The sequence below is a fragment of the Rattus norvegicus genome, chromosome 2, assembly GCF_021556685.1.
Source record: "Rattus norvegicus strain SHRSP/BbbUtx chromosome 2, alternate assembly SHRSP_T2T, whole genome shotgun sequence".
Classification (NCBI taxonomy): Eukaryota; Metazoa; Chordata; class Mammalia; order Rodentia; family Muridae; genus Rattus; species Rattus norvegicus.
The window spans coordinates 156,172,476-156,188,482 of record NC_141535.1 but is presented as its reverse complement, the minus strand read 5'-3'; the positions used below and the strand labels follow the sequence as shown (position 1 = coordinate 156,188,482).

Below are 16,007 nucleotides of genomic sequence, written 5' to 3'. Positions count from 1 at the left end.
GGAAACTGTCCTTGTTTTTCTAAGATATCAAGGTACACCATTAAGTCCTTTATTTGAGATCTTTAATATAGGTACTTCTAGCTGTAACATCTCCTCTTTGAACTGCTTCTTGTCATATCTCTAAAGATCAAGTACGTTTTGCTTTCCCTTTCATTTGATTTTAGTAATGGTTTAACATCCTCATACCGGGCAGTCAACAATACATTGTACAATTTCCATGTATCTGAACATTTTCTGAGTTTTCTCCTTACTATTGAATCCAAATCATACTAAGATCTGATAACATACGAGACATTATATCACTGCAGCCACTTGTTCTGCAGACTTTGACTAGTTGTAAGTCTCTATATTAGCCACTGTTTCCTATAAGAAGAATTTCCTCTAAGGGATAACAATTACACTATTCTAGAAGTATTTAGACGGCATTTTGATGCTCTCTTTACTTAGCCAAATACTAGGAGTAGGTTCCCCTTACAATCTATAACCCCAACCAAGAGTTCTTCACTGAATTTACCATACCAGGTATAAGTTCTTTTTTCTAGAGAAAGCCTTAACTTCTATTAGAGAGCCACCCTACCAACATTCATACATCAGTGGGCATGTCTTGCCAGACTGGCCACTCCTGTTACTCACAGCTGGAAAGACTATTGATGGTTGATGGATCTGTTCCCCAGCAACGTGGATAACACAGTCCGGCACTCTTAAAGCTATCTAATAGGCAAGAAGTGGTTAGTTCAGTAACAGTTTGATTTCTTCAAGCCCTGTGACCAACATGTGTTGAGAATGAGAGTCTTACCATCTAGTTCTAGTGAGCAACCAAGAACAATAACAATAACAGTATAGGATGGGTTAAATTTAATTTAACACCTAGTGTTTTACCAATTTTAGTATCTCTGAATTGAGAAATTATGGTCTTTGTAAGGGATCATATTACCTTTAGTTTTTCAATGGTTCTTATGTTTTTATGTTGCAACTTTAATAACCCTTGGCGGGCTACATTTTCTGGTTTACTTTGAGATCTTAGTGAGTCTACTGCTGAAAGACCAACCAATCCCTAGTAAAAAATCAGTGAGGAGAAAACAAGCTATGGTAAATGATCCCAGAAATCCACTGCTAGACAACCAGCAATCATAGAAGAGGAAAATAAAAGCCCCATTGTAGGGTATGAAACCAAGTAAAAGCATCGTTAGGGTAAAATAAAGAAACAGTAAATGAATGAGGTACAGGAAGTGTGACCTGAAAGGAAGAATGGAGAAGAATCAATGTTTTAAACAGGACAAAGAAAGTGGGGAAAACTATGTGCATCGCAGCCTTATTTATAATAGCCAGAAGCTGGAAAGAACCCAGATGCCCTTCAACAGAGGAATGGATACAGAAAATGTGGTACATCTACACAGTGGAGTATTACTCAGCTATCAAAAACAACGGCTTTATGAAATTCGTAGGCAAATGGTCAGAACTGGAAAACATCATCCTGAGTGAGCTAACCCAATCACAGAAAGACATACATGGTATGCACTCATTGATAAGTGGCTATTAGCCCAAATGCTTGAATTACCCTAGATGCCTAGAACACATGAAACTCAAGACGGATGATCAAAATGTGAATGCTTCACTCCTTCTTTAAAAGCGGAACAAGAATACCCTTGGCAGGGAATAGAGAGGCAAAGATTAAAACAGAGACTGAAGGAACACCCATTCAGAGCCTGCCCCACATGTGGCCCATACATATACAGCCACCCAATTAGACAAGATGGATGAAGCAAAGAAGTGCAGGCTGACAGGAGCCGGATGTAGATCTCTCCTGAGAGACACAGCCAGAATACAGCAAACACAGAGGCGAATGCCAGCAGCAAACCACTGAACTGAGAATAGGACCCCCGTTGAAGGAATCAGAGAAAGAACTGGAAGAGCTTGAAGGGGCTCGAGACCCCATATGAACAACAATGCCAAGCAACCAGAGCTTCCAGGGACTAAGCCATTACCTAAAGACTATACATGGACTGACCCTGGACTCTGACCCCATAGGTAGCAATGAATATCCTAGTAAGAGCACCAGTGGAAGGGGAAGCCCTGGGTCCTGCTAAGACTGAACCCCCAGTGAACTAGATTGTTGGGGGGAGGGCGGCAATGGGGGGAGGGGGAGGGGAACACCCATAAGGAAGGGGAGGGGGGAGGGGGATGTTTGTCCGGAAACCGGGAAAGGAAATAACACTCGAAATGTATATAAGAAATACTCAAGTTAATAAAAAAAAAAAGATTCACGGATAGTAACAGAAAAAGGACATGAAATCTGGAATCATATAACTAATCTTAGTAATTGTCATCTGCTTACAAGCTTATACAAGTTTCTGGGGTTTGTTATTCCTTGAAGATGTATCATTCATCCCAGCCTGGCCTCTTGAAAAATGCCAAATAGCTGAGGATTATGTCCCACTCTTCCTCCCATATGCTGGCATTCCAGGCCTGCACATCCTGGGCACTAGGAAATGATCTGAGAATATTGTGTTTATAGAGATGCATCTACTGAGCCATGTCCTCAGGCCCATTGTTATCTTATGCCTCTGTGATTTAGTGATAGTTAGTGGGATACATGATGTGCCTTGAAATAGTTAATAATCAAAGTACTCTCATTATTTTATTAAATATCTTCTTCATATTTCAAAAAAAAATTTATCACTGAAGGAAGTCAGGGCAAGAACTCAAAGCAGGACCTTGAAGTAGAAACCATACAGCAGCATTACTTATGGACTGGCTCCCAGGCTTGTGTTCAGTTACTCTTCTTATACAGTCCTGGCCAAAATAAACTCTTTCTTCCTTAAGTGGCTTTGGTCATGGAGTTTTATCAGAGCAACAGAAAAGTAACTAATGCAGCTCCTTCATTGTAAGATCTCTTACCCATTTCATAGTTGTCTTCTCATTCTCTGGGATCCATTGCTGTGCAATTCTATTATTCTATTTTTGCTTTTGATGTCATACATGAAAACATTGTCTTTATCCACTGAAGATGATAATGAATGTCGACTGAATATGATAAAAAGAAAAAAAAAGAAAGTGGGGAAAATACTGTGGAGGGGAAAAAGAAAAAGGAAAGATAGGAAGGAAAAGGTCAGGAGGGAGGGAGAAAAGGAGGACAGGCCTGATAATAAAAAAAAAAGATAAACAAAATTAGGTAACTCTAATATGGGAAATTAAAACTAAATTACAATAAAAAGCTTTTTGTAATTTTTGAAATAAAAATGAGTCAAGCAAGAGAAAAGGGAAATCAAGTGGAGAAAAAGATGGAATATTCAAATATCTTCTTTTGGGTCATATAAAATTGAAGTTCGTGAGATGGGTGGAGGGGCAAGGATATGAGGGTTAGCTACACGTGTAGCCTCTTGTCTTTCCCGGGATAGGCTACCAGATATCTGCCAGAGCTCCATTTACCTTTGAAGTTTCCCTTCCTGCATACCAGGAGCCTCTGCCTGACTCCCTTAGCTTTGCAGTTTGCTGGGTAGTTTCTCTCACTCTTCTGAGATTTAAAGTCACATATTCTGTGGTAGTCTATGTTATAGACTAGGAGTTTCTCAGAGAATGTTTGGAAGAAGCAAACATGAGCCTGTGGTCTGCCTAGGCAGTCCCATCTCTATACTCTCAAACCCTCTAAGATTCTCCCCAAACAGGAGCCCTTCATCAAACCCCTCCCGTCAGGGCTCAGAGAACTCTGGGAAGAGGCAGAAAGATTGTAAGAACCAGAGGGGATGGATAATACCAAGAAAACAATGTCTTCCAGACACAGAGGACGGATGCTCACAGAAACCATGGCATTGTGCACAGGGCCCGCACACATCCAAACCAGAAGAGGTTCCAGGGCTGAGATAAGGAAGTGGACACCAGTCCTAACCCAGTCACTATCGCCAATTGATAACCACTCACAGAAGGAAAATCAGTTTCTCCAAGAGAGCCTTCGTGGATATTCAAACCACATTTAAGGCAGACTCCATAACCAGCAGTAATGGCCAACACAAACTAAACTCAGTGGTACCTATGGAGATGTCTTTCTCACCTTACTGATCTTGCTTGTATATTATGGCTTCAGATTTTTATTTTATTTTTATGGTGGCTTTGTGTGTGTCTGTATGGTCTGTGTATGTGTTTGTGTATCTGAGTGTGTGCATGGTATGTGTATGTATATGTGAGCATGTGTGTGTGTTTGTGTCTGTGCAAATGTGTGTGTGTGCATGTGTCTATGTGACTGTGTATATATCTGTGTATACATGTGTCGGTGCAAGCGTGTGTGTGCACTCGCAGGTGTTTGATTGCTCTTTGCTTCCTTTTGTTTATTCGTTTTGTTTGCCTGCTTGTTCATTTATTTTACTCGTTTGTTTGTCTTTTTTACTTGCTCGTTTGTTTTCTTAAGAGAGAGAAAAAAGACCCGGAGTTGGATGGATGAGGAGGATCTGGAAGGAGATAAGGGAGGGGAAATCAGAATTAGAATATATTGAATAAAAACATTTTTCAAGTTTAAAAATTAATAAATAAATATAAAAATAAACGAATAAAGCACCCTGTTTAAAGTAGGCAATCTGATGTCAAGAGTTCTTTGGCGCTACAGCACTGAACCTTAGGGCAGGTAAGATGCCCAGAGACTGCTCCTTCTGGGATCTCAAACCCAGGGTTATCATTCCAAAGTTATTCCCAGGTCCAGAGGTCAGCTACTGGCCACCAACAATGGGTTCACTTGCCATCACAAACTTCCCTGACTCAGCCTAGCCTTGCCCCATGATCCTTTCGATTTGTCAACATTGAGCCTTCCAGTTTCCACAACCTTTCCTGTGGCTCTCACCCTGGGGCGGAGGCAAGTTTACTTCAAGTCCTCTGACTTGTGATTGTTCCTTGTTCTCAGTCCCACTAGGGCTCAATTTCAAGCCAGAGATTCCCTGCCAGATGCCACCCAGCCACCACCACCCTTACAGACTAAAAGACAAACAGGAATTCTCTCTATGGCTGATTTATTTGTCCTGTGGAGACATCACTGTCTTACCAGAACCCATGCTGGGTTCAAGCTCACCAGTCTGAGGCATGGCCTGGGACAAGGGAGGCGCCAAAGAACCAATGGGGGTGACCTTAGCTTTGATTCACTACATTGGGGATATGGAATCTGAAGAGTCTACCTCCTATATTTACACAGGAACCCCAGTGTAGCAATAGAAATACCAACCCACCCACAAAACCTCCAACCCAAAATTTAACCTGTCTACAAGTAATGCAGGCGCAGGGGAGAGAGCAGAGACTGAGGGAATGGGCAACCAATTCCTGGCCCAACTTGAGATCCATCCCATGGGCAAGCACCAGTCCCTAGCAGACAGGAACAGGAGCCTCTGAAAGGCTCAGCTGCTGACTCAGACAGGTACAGACACCCACAGCCAAACAATGGATCCTTGGGGAATTCCTATAAAAGAATAGGAGAAAGGACTGTGAATCTCCAAGGGGATAGAAACAAAGGAACTCCACAGGAAGACCAGGAAGACCTACAGAATCTTTTTCATCAGGGCTGCCTGGATTACAAGTAGCATCTCCGTTTCCTTTGCCAGGTGTGCTGCCCCCCTCCTCCACCCCACCCCGCCCCCCAGGGCATGGCCTGCTGAATTCCTCCCATTTCTGTGTCTCCAAGTTATCCCTTATCCCGCTGTCCTCATTCCCTGTGGTTGCCGCTACTCTTTGGCTCTCTGTCTCTTTAAAATAGACTGTATTCTTTGTTATTTTAATTCTCTTTGCCAAGTCTCACATAGGCAGCTTTTAATCTGCCTTCCTACACCTAAATCCCTGTGGCTTCTTCTTTCCATTCTTCTCAAGATCTTTCTATAGCTTGAGAGCACTGAAGTGTAGTCCTCTGGTGAGGCAAACATAGCCCTGCAAGGTAGATTGTAAAGACTAGAATATTTTGTGTATCGTGAAAGTGTAGTGAAACCACGTTAAATACTCATTTTAACAGCTTTAATGGGTATTGTTAATTTGACAACTTTATTCGTAGCATGTTAAAAGCTGTAATAAGATAGATAGAATATTAGATTTCACCTGCGAATTAAGGAACTATTGTTAAAATATAATTTAACTCTTCTTACTACGCTATCTCGTGATCATCGTATCAAGAAAGGAAATGAGTAGGTTCCATTGGGCATAAGTTCATTCTAGTTCACTGTAATTCTTGTGATGGCTATCTCCTTTCCCATTGCTATTTCTAGTTATGAAGTAAGCCATACAAGACTAGCTCTCTAATGACTCTTTTACTATTCTGACACAATTTACCTTTAAACTGTTGCTTTAAACTTCCATTTTAAATGGCATTCACACTCAAGAAGTGGCTACAGACATGACAAATGGCAATCAAGCCTTGCACCATCTGTATTATTTTTCCCCATTCTACAATTGGGACCTCACTTCCAAGAGACCAAATCAGCCAGATGCCCATGCTTCTTTAGCACCTTGAACAGATAAAGAGCCAGAAGATTAACATGGCACGAGGAAACCAAGATACCCAGAGCTCACAACACAGCTGCTTCTCAAAAGGACTAAAAGGCTCAATGCTGTGCTTTGGACTTGGCCAAGAAATTAGCAGAGTCATAAATCTTAACAATGGGAAGGTGGACAGGGATGCTTAAGTGCCAGTCTTATGCCACACTGTGATATCTCTCAGCAGTTGATACCCAGGGAAAGAATGTCAGTATATGTTGTACAGAACAACTCAACTGACCTCTCAGCCACATAATGAGGATCCCCATGGGGATAGTTTCATTTAGCAACAACAGCATACACTTTGGAATTTCATGCTTCTGCTTCAGAGATGTAACTTCTCTGACCTTTGTTAAAATGCCAATAGCATGTGTAGGTCATAGTGTTGTTGTGAGGATTAAATTAATTTACCTAGATTACCTTTGCCATTTGATAAATGGTCAGAACATTTGTTCCCAAGTGCAGAAGACCCAACTGGGATGTGATCATGGGGGGGACACAAGAACCTCCCAGGTTAGCTTAGCACTCTTAATCTGCAAGAATTCTCATTAGAAAAGCAGACACAGTGTCAAGAGAGGGTTCCACCATTAAAAGTGATTGCTATTCATGCAGAAAGCCATAGTTTGATGCCCAGCACAGTGACAGGCTGACAAGCGCTCATAAACACAATTCTAGAGACACCCATTAAGAGCACCTGCATAAAGGACACTGTGGTTAGGACAAAACGGCAACCAACAGATTGGGAAAAGATCTCTACCAATCCTACAACAGATAGAGGACTTATATCCAAAATATACAAAGAACTCAAGAAGTTAGACCGCAGGGAGACAAATAACCCTATTAAAAAATGGGGTTCAGAACTAAACAAATAATTCACAGCTGAGGAATGCCGAATGGCTGAGAAACACCTAAAGAAATGTTCAATATCTTTAAGTCATAAGGGAAATGCAAATCAAAACAACCCTGAGATTTCACCTCACACTAGTCAGAATGGCTAAGATCAAAAACTCAGGTGACAGCAGATGCTGGCGAGGATGTGGAGAAAGAGGAACACTCCTCCATTGTTGGTGGGATTGCAAACTGGTACAACCATTCTGGAAATCAGTCTGGAGGTTCCTCAGAAAATTGGACATTGAACTGCCTGAGGATCCAGCTATACCTCTCTTGGGCATATACCCACAAGATGCCCCAACATATAAAAAAGACACGTGCTCCACCATGCTCATAGCAGCCTTATTTATAATAGCCAGAAGCTGGAAAGAACCCAGATGCCCTTCAACAGAGGAATGGATACAGAAAATGTGGTACATCTACACAATGGAATATTACTCAGCTATCAAAAACAACGAGTTTATGAAATTCGTAGGCAAATGGTTGGAACTGGAAAATATCATCCTGAGTGAGCTAACCCAATCACAGAAAGACATACATGGTATGCACTCACTGATAAGTGGCTATTAGCCCAAATGCTTGGATTACCCTAGATCCCTAGAACAAACGAAACTCAAGACGGATGATCAAAACGTGAATGCTTCACTCCTTCTTTAAATGAGGAAAAAGAATACCCTTGGCAGGGAAGGGAGAGGCAAAGATTAAAACAGAGACTGAAGGAACACCCATTCAGAGCCTGCCCCACATGTGGCCCATACATATACAGCCACCCAATTAGACAAGATGGATGAAGCAAAGAAGTGCAGACCGACAGGAGCCGGATGTAGATCGCTCCTGAGAGACACAGCCAGAATACAGCAAACACAGAGGCGAATGCCAGCAGCAAACCACTGAACTGAGAATAGGACCCCCGTTGAAGGAATCAGAGAAAGAACTGGAAGAGCTTGAAGGGGCTCGAGACCCCAAAAGTACAACAATGTCAAGCAACCAGAGCTTCCAGGGACTAAGCCACGACCTAAAGACTATACATGGACTGACCCTGGACTCTGACCCCATAGGTAGCAATGAATATCCTAGTAAGAGCACCAGTGGAAGGGGAAGCCCTGGGTCCTGCCAAGACTGAACCCCCAGTGAACTAGTCTATGGGGGAGGGCGGCAATGGGGGGAGGGTTGGGAGGGGAACACCCATAAGGAAGGGGAGGGGGGAGGGGAATGTTTGCCCGGAAACTGGGAAAGGGAATAACACTCGAAATGTATATAAGAAATACTCAAGTTAATAAAAAAAAAAAAAAGAAAAGAAAAAAAAAGTAGCCCACAAAAAAAAAGAGCACCTGCATACACATGTGCATGGCTGCACACAGATACATGTACACATATACACAAATGAATACTAAAACAATTTTAAAGCATAAGAAAAACGTAAACAGCTTAACTGTAAGAAAAAAAAGGCAATTTATTTTTTCTGAGCTAAGCATCTCATGGTTACCATGCTGTCTGATTATCTGTAATGACCCTATCAGCAAAGACTTCCAGTATTCCTGACTTCTCTCAGTTCCTCACAAACCATCAGCTACCATTCCAGACACCTTCACAGAAGTTCAGATGTCAGTTCTAAAGTCTTTGAAGTTGAGCCAGAGTTCTCCTAAAAGCCAGCACTGTCACCTTGGCGCCACATATAATTCCATGCACATAGAGTTCCATGCACACACAGTTCCATGCACACACAGTTCCATGTACATACAGTTACATGCTCACACAGTTCCATGCACACACAGTTCCATGAACATACAGTTCCATACAGTTCCATGCACATACAGTTCCATGCTCACACAGTTCCATGCACATACAGTTCCATGCTCACACAGTTCCATGCTCACACAGTTCCATGCTCACACAGTTCCATGCACATACAGTTCCATGCTCACACAGTTCCATGCTCACACAGTTCCATGCTCACACAGTTCCATGCTCACACAGTTCCATGCACATACAGTTCCATGCTCACACAGTTCCATGCACATACAGTTCCATGCTCACACAGTTCCATGCTCACACAGTTCCATGCACATACAGTTCCATGCACACACAGTTCCATGCACACACAGTTCCATGAACATACAGTTACATACAGTTCCATGCACACATAGTTCCATGCACACACAGTTCCATGCACATACAGTTCCATGCTCACACAGTTCCATGCTCACACAGTTCCATGCACATACAGTTCCATGCTCACACAGTTCCATGCTCACACAGTTCCATGCACACATAGTTCCATGCACACACAGTTCCATGCATATACAATTCCATGCACATATGAGGACAGCCCCAGGTCTTTTCTTGAACCACATGCCACTACAGCTCTCCCAGAGGTTTCCAAGGGCTTTGCTGCCCCCTCAAGAAAGACATTAGGTGGACTGGAATGAACTCCCAGACTCATGCCTCTTTTCTGGTCTACTTGCACTATATGAAGAATATAGTTGCATATGGGCAACACCAAGAGCATAAGCCAGGCCCACCAAAAACCCTTAATCAGAGTTTGCTGAATGAATGAGCACCGCCCATGGTCACTGGGATGAGATCCAGTCAGTTGTGAATCATGAGCTGTTTCTTGTTTTCTTGGAATCCTGTCAAAGACAGACTTTAATCCAATTAGAGAATCAATATCCAGCAAATATCAGAGCTGTTTCAGCCATACATTTTTTTTTGGTTCAAGGTTATTATTTGGTGGCATTTCAATGTCTCCATGTGACATTAAAATAACAGCAGTGAAATGAACCAACCTAAAATTAATGAACAGGTTGATATAACCTAGCACCAAATACACAACGAGGCTCAAGAAACAGCGTCACTTGAAAAGTCGATGCATTTTTTTTAAATCTTTTTAAACAATAAACTAATGTAGAAAGGACAAAGAAACCTTTAGAAGGGGACAAGTGATTTTTTCACATACCTGAAAGATTCTTCTGAAAAAGTTATTTTAAAAAAATAATGAAGTTTAAATTCACCTTAAGTGCTGTTGCAACATGAAAACAATCTGAAAAATTGACGTCTAAATTTGGCTAAGTCCAATTTGGTTATGTTAGGCCCTTCATCTCTCACCATAGGGAGCAGAAAATGAAATCATGCATGCTAAATCAATCTCCCTAATTGCCTTGGTCACCACTGCCTGCCACTTGGACAGGAGTCTTGCTAAACAGCATCCAAAAGCCAAATAAGACATGACATTGAGCATAATCCAGCTTTGTGACTTCGCCCTGTCAGTGTGACCTGAAGGACAAGAGTTTATTTGGTAAACTCTGAAGGTGCAGAAAGTGCCAGAAAATATGGAAATGTTCATAAACTTCACAAATGTCAAAGCCAGAGGTGATGCTGGAAACCAAGAGTTCATAGCTTTGTTCCCAAGATGAGAAAAATACTGGCTTGTGCACTGAATCAATGCACCGGAACCTAAAGATTTCTCACGTGAACTACAATTCTGGCCATCCTTAGAATACACACAGACACACACACACAGACACACACATACACACACGATAGATAGGCAGGCAGGTACGTAGACAGGTAGACATGGATGGATGGATGGATGGATGGATGGATGGATGGATGGATGGATGGATGGATGAATGGACAGATGGATAGATGGACAGATGGATGGATGGATGGATGGATGGACAGATGGATGAATGCATGCATGATGGATAGATGGCTAGTATATGTAAATATCTATACACAGAATGTTATAACGAAATCTATGCCAATTTCCCCCTTTTCTGCCCCCCTCATACACACATAGAATACCCATTATTTGAAATTCTTTGGCCATGTAATTTAAGTACGTGGTTGTGAAGCACATCAGTAAAATTTGATTCAACTAAATCATACGAGAGTGAGATGACTCCCATATTTTGGGTTCACCTTGTAAACTTCCCTGTGCCCTGCTTTCTGTTTCTAACCAGGCTCTAATTATGGGTGTATCTCTTGGTGGAGTTCTGCTGGAAAAGGATTGTGGGAATTTTCTTGCCAAGCCTTCGCAGACCATGTACAGAGCAACACTGCCATCTGCTGTAAGTATTTTCCAAACAACCGAGGAAAACCGCCAAATACAGCAGGGGCTGCCTTTGTTCTTCAAATCGGAAGACAAACTGCAATTAATTAGCACTTATTAAAATTCATTTTAGCCCGTTCATTAACTTTTAAGGGAATTACAAGGTACAAGGCGTTATTGAATGTCTAAATGAGGTGTCCTCTCCTGGAGAAGAACAGCGTTAATACCAAAAGAGATGCTAGGTCTGGGGTCCCCGTGATAAGTTGCTGGGTTGCTTATACACAATACTGGGGATGTACTTTTTAGCTGGTAGAAACCCTATACTCAGACCTTGCCTGTAACCTGAATGTATTGCCCCTCATAGTCTGCAAAATGTGTGACCTCATCCTCTCCCAGAAATGACATTCTGACCAAGCCTCGTGACTTCGGAAATTTGAGATGATGTTTAGCAATAAATGTCTTCTCGGAGGACAGCCCTTGAGCATTGATGAGCTGCATCCCCGTAGTACCTCACCTTCAGCACTCGGAAACATCGCCAAATATATGTGGAAACTTCCTTGAGGATTTCATCTGCATGATGTCCTCAAGACATTTTTAAAGCACCACTGTACTCGGGCTTTCCCCCTCCATACATAAGGTGTTCTATTTTGTACGCCCACAGAGAGAATTTTATTTCTCTTTCTACCGAGAAGTAAGATATTCAAAGATCTGGACATAAAAGAATAAGCCGTTAGAGGTGGACAGTGAAGAAATAAAAAGAAAAGGAAGGTTTCCGCAGCTTTTAGATTTTTGAGTTTGAATTTTGCAGTTTCAGAAGTTATACAACAGCGCCACCTATGGCCCTTTGTGGAATAGCAGGTTGGCTTTTGCCAATCTGTTCGCCCCTTAGCATCTCCAGTTTTTTCTGTAGAAGGCAGTCATACAGAGAGGAACACGGTACAATATGTGATTTTACTGTAGTATTCTCTGGTTTGGTTCATTTTTTTAAGATACAAGAGTTTAACAACATTATGGTGGCACATTCCCTTATGTAGAGAAAGTGAGAGGGGGAAAGATAACAAAACAGCCAAGTGGACTAAAACAGGAAATGGGGGAGGGAAAACGAGTCAGAACAGAGGACCGAGAGATAATGAGTCAAATATAATCACGATGCATGCTTCGCATTATGAAGTTGTCACAATGAAGCTTGTTTTCACAATTACAGCATGTTAATAAAAATGTTTCTTCACATTGCACTGGGGTAACAATGCGCTCCACAAAAATACTCTGTTAGTGGCCAACAGCTGCTACCTCACTTTTTGAGCGGCTTGGATAAATAGCTGTGTGTCCATGGATGAGTCTGAATCACCTCCCTGAGCCTGATATGAAATGAGTGAGGTTGGTACGTGTGGCCTTACCATCCAATAAAATTTAATAACAAGTTCCCATTTCTATTTCAGTCTAGAGGATTAAAGTGAGGCAAAAATGCAAAAACCCTCATCCTGTCTGATTAGCCACAATAGCTAGCAAGCAGGAGTGAAGTGGAAGTTGAGAAGCAGAGGCTTCCTCCTCACACAGCATTGGCAGGGCCAATACTTACACTTCCCACCGAAACGAAGCTTCGTGGTCAGAGCAAAATCCTAAAGGGGAGACCAAGGAAAGGGGGTGGGGAGAAAGGGAGAGGAAGTGAAGATGAGCTCCAATTATAGGCTCCCCTCCTCCTCCAGGACTACTCGCTCAGGAGTCACTTGTGTTTTAACTCCAGCCTTCAAAGCAACTCATCTGCAAAATGAGGAATCAAGTGGCTGCATCCACAGTGGGTACCGCAAACAGGGAGGACCGAGTGTGCGGCATAAATTTCCAGGAGTGACAGCTCAGAGAAGAATCTGCAGAGGAGTCTGTGTTGACTTGTGGTGCACAGCCCACACAGCAGGCTGCCTGCTTGCCTTCAGGACATTTAGATGATTTTCTACCCGTACACACTGAAGGTGTTTCCTGAAAAATCAGTGAGAGACTGGATATTACAACCTTGGCCTGGCCCAGTGGACCTTGGCTACGCTCCAGAGAGAGATGTGGTTGGAAACTGATGGCCAGTGCAGAGGTCCTGCTGGTGGTTCATACAGGTCCCGGAGTCACAGCAAGGCACCTGCGCTACACGGGGATGTGCTATTAAACCTCCGCTGGTCCTGAAACCTCACACAGTGCTTGGCTGCAGCCAGTATCAGCCTTTGCCAAGGATCTGGCCAGCAAGCAGAGTTGCCGCAGTCAGCTTTCTCAAATGTGCCCTCTAGTAAGAGCAGGAGGTGGGGGAAACTGGGGCTTTTTCCTTGGCACTCAGCGGCACCCTTGGGGAACGTCCCTCGGCTTCTACATCGGTTTGCATTCCCTCTTGAAAATGTAAGCATAGCAGTGGCCTTTTCAAAGGGTGAGGTGAAGCTGACACTGCTTCAGTTTCTCTGTACTTCAAAGCCCGCACCATAAAGTTAGAGAGAATGTGGAGGAGGTGGTCACGAAAGTGGTCCTGGCATCTCTCTGTAGGAGGCATACCCGGCACCCTTTCTGGCATGCAGAAGCCTGGACATGATGTTCCTGATAGCCCAGCAGGTGTGAAGGCAAGGGCCAGCAGGGAAGCAGGACGGCCATCAGGCATGTAGAACAGTCTCAAGGACCCCAGAGGCACAGCCTTAGTAGAGTAACTAAGTGAACTGCAATCCGAGGAAGAAGGAGAGAGAGGGCGGGAGATGGACGCCATTTCAGAGCAGAGTTAAAGCAGGTAGCAAACTGTACTATTAACAAGAGGACAGACATACTGAGCTCCCGGTGTCACAGCTGCCTCCCCTACCTGCTTCCCCCATACTGGGTAGTCTATGCCATTCTGTCCCTTCAACAAGGCAGAGGGGTCCTGTCTGGTACCGTTGTCTTGAACTCAAAAGTCAGACAGTCATTTAGACTCTAAACATTTTTCCCCTTCTGAAGGCTGTGGCTGAAAAAAAAAAAGGCAAAATGTTGATTTTGACCAAGTTCCTGCAAAGCTTGGTGCTCAACACCCTGTATTATCCAGATATGGTCAATTCTCCCGGTGAGAGAAACAGCAAGAGGTTCCTTCTCTGGAGTGGGAAATAGGAGAACTTCAAAGGAAAAATGCATAAAGGAATCAGTACAGGGCTGGGGAAAGGACAAGCCCAGTCGGCACAGGGCACACACACACTCACACACACACACACACACACACAGAGAGAGAGAGAGAGAGAGAGAGAGAGAGAGAGAGAGAGAGAGAGAGAGAGAAAGTCCTGCCATGTGGCTCTGTGCTTCCTCACAACATTAATCTGCTCCTCAGCCCTGTGAAGAGAGAGCAGAACCATAGAATGCCAAGGGATACAAACACAGCTGTGTAACAGATTGAAGCAAAGTCTACCCAGAGTGCTTTTCATGGCCGCTTATGAGGGACTTGGGGTTCTAATTTACAGGGGGATTACAAAATAGAAAGCTGAAAGAAGAGACTGTGCTCAACTGCACATGAGACGGCCCACCCTCCTAAGGGTAAAAATGTCACCCTCCCTCCGTGGCAATGGGAGCCAGAGGTTAGTTAATGCCTCACAGCCAAGGACAGACAAAAAGGGAGTCTTGATGACCTCATTTGTCTACACCACAGATCAGTTCTCCACATGGCTGCCCTTGATATCGTGAACAGCCATGCAGATACTGTATAGCCGAAGTATCTCGTGGCTCTGTTTTTTAGTTCAGCCAGGAGACATCGCTCTGCTGTTTTAAAGGCTCTGTCAGTCACTGGTACAACTAGTTTTTAACAGAAAACTTGTCTACATGGGCCAGAAGATGGCTCAGCAGGTAAAGGCACTTGCCGTGCAAGCCTAACAAAATGAATTCAATCCCAGAAACCCTTGGAAAAATGGATAGAAAGACCCAGCTCCCCAAAGTTCTCCCGAACCTATATACACACACACTATAGCATGTACATCTCCCTGGCCCCCAGACATCACACACACACACACACACACACACACACACACACACACACACTAGTGTTTTTAAATCTGTGAATTCCACCAATGATTAAGCCAGCTGATATTACAGCAAGTAAGTGCAGACTACATACCATGAATCTCTTGCAGCTTCTGCTCCTTTGCTTGCCACAACCCTTTTTTCTCTTTTTCAAAAATCAAATAAACAACAGAAGAAAAAAAAACATGAAAATTCCTTTTGAAAAAAATGTAATACTGTTCTCTTCAAGGAAAACTCAAGTCAGATATACAGTCTTATAAAAATAACTGTTGTAACTAAAACTAAAAAAAATACATAAATAAATAAATAAGCAAACACTGTGCTAGTCAGCCTCAAACTCCTGCAACAAAATCTCTGAGGTGTGCTGCCTCTGAAAGAGAGACTTATCTGTTGACTCATGTTTCTGAAAGTTTAAAAGTTCAACAGTTGGCTCCCATGGGGTCTGGGCTATGGTGGAGGCATACAGCAGAACAATCTGCTCACACTCTGAACCAGACCAAAAGGATGAAGAAACAGGTGGGATTCCCATGATCGCCCTCAAAGATAGGCTCCCAGAGGCCTAAAGACCTCT

At 43.1% G+C, this 16,007-nt stretch overlaps 1 protein-coding gene across 1 annotated transcript in view; it reads right to left on the bottom strand.

The window, feature by feature from the left end:
* LOC134485739 (uncharacterized) overlaps positions 1-15,785 on the bottom strand; it is an 83,270-nt gene extending 67,485 nt beyond the window's left edge. The window contains exon 1 of the mRNA XM_087641316.1: positions 15,531-15,785. The gene's annotated coding sequence lies outside the window, so the exon portion shown is untranslated. The remainder of the gene's footprint in view (positions 1-15,530) is intronic.
* Between the last annotated feature and the right edge of the window lie 222 nt (positions 15,786-16,007).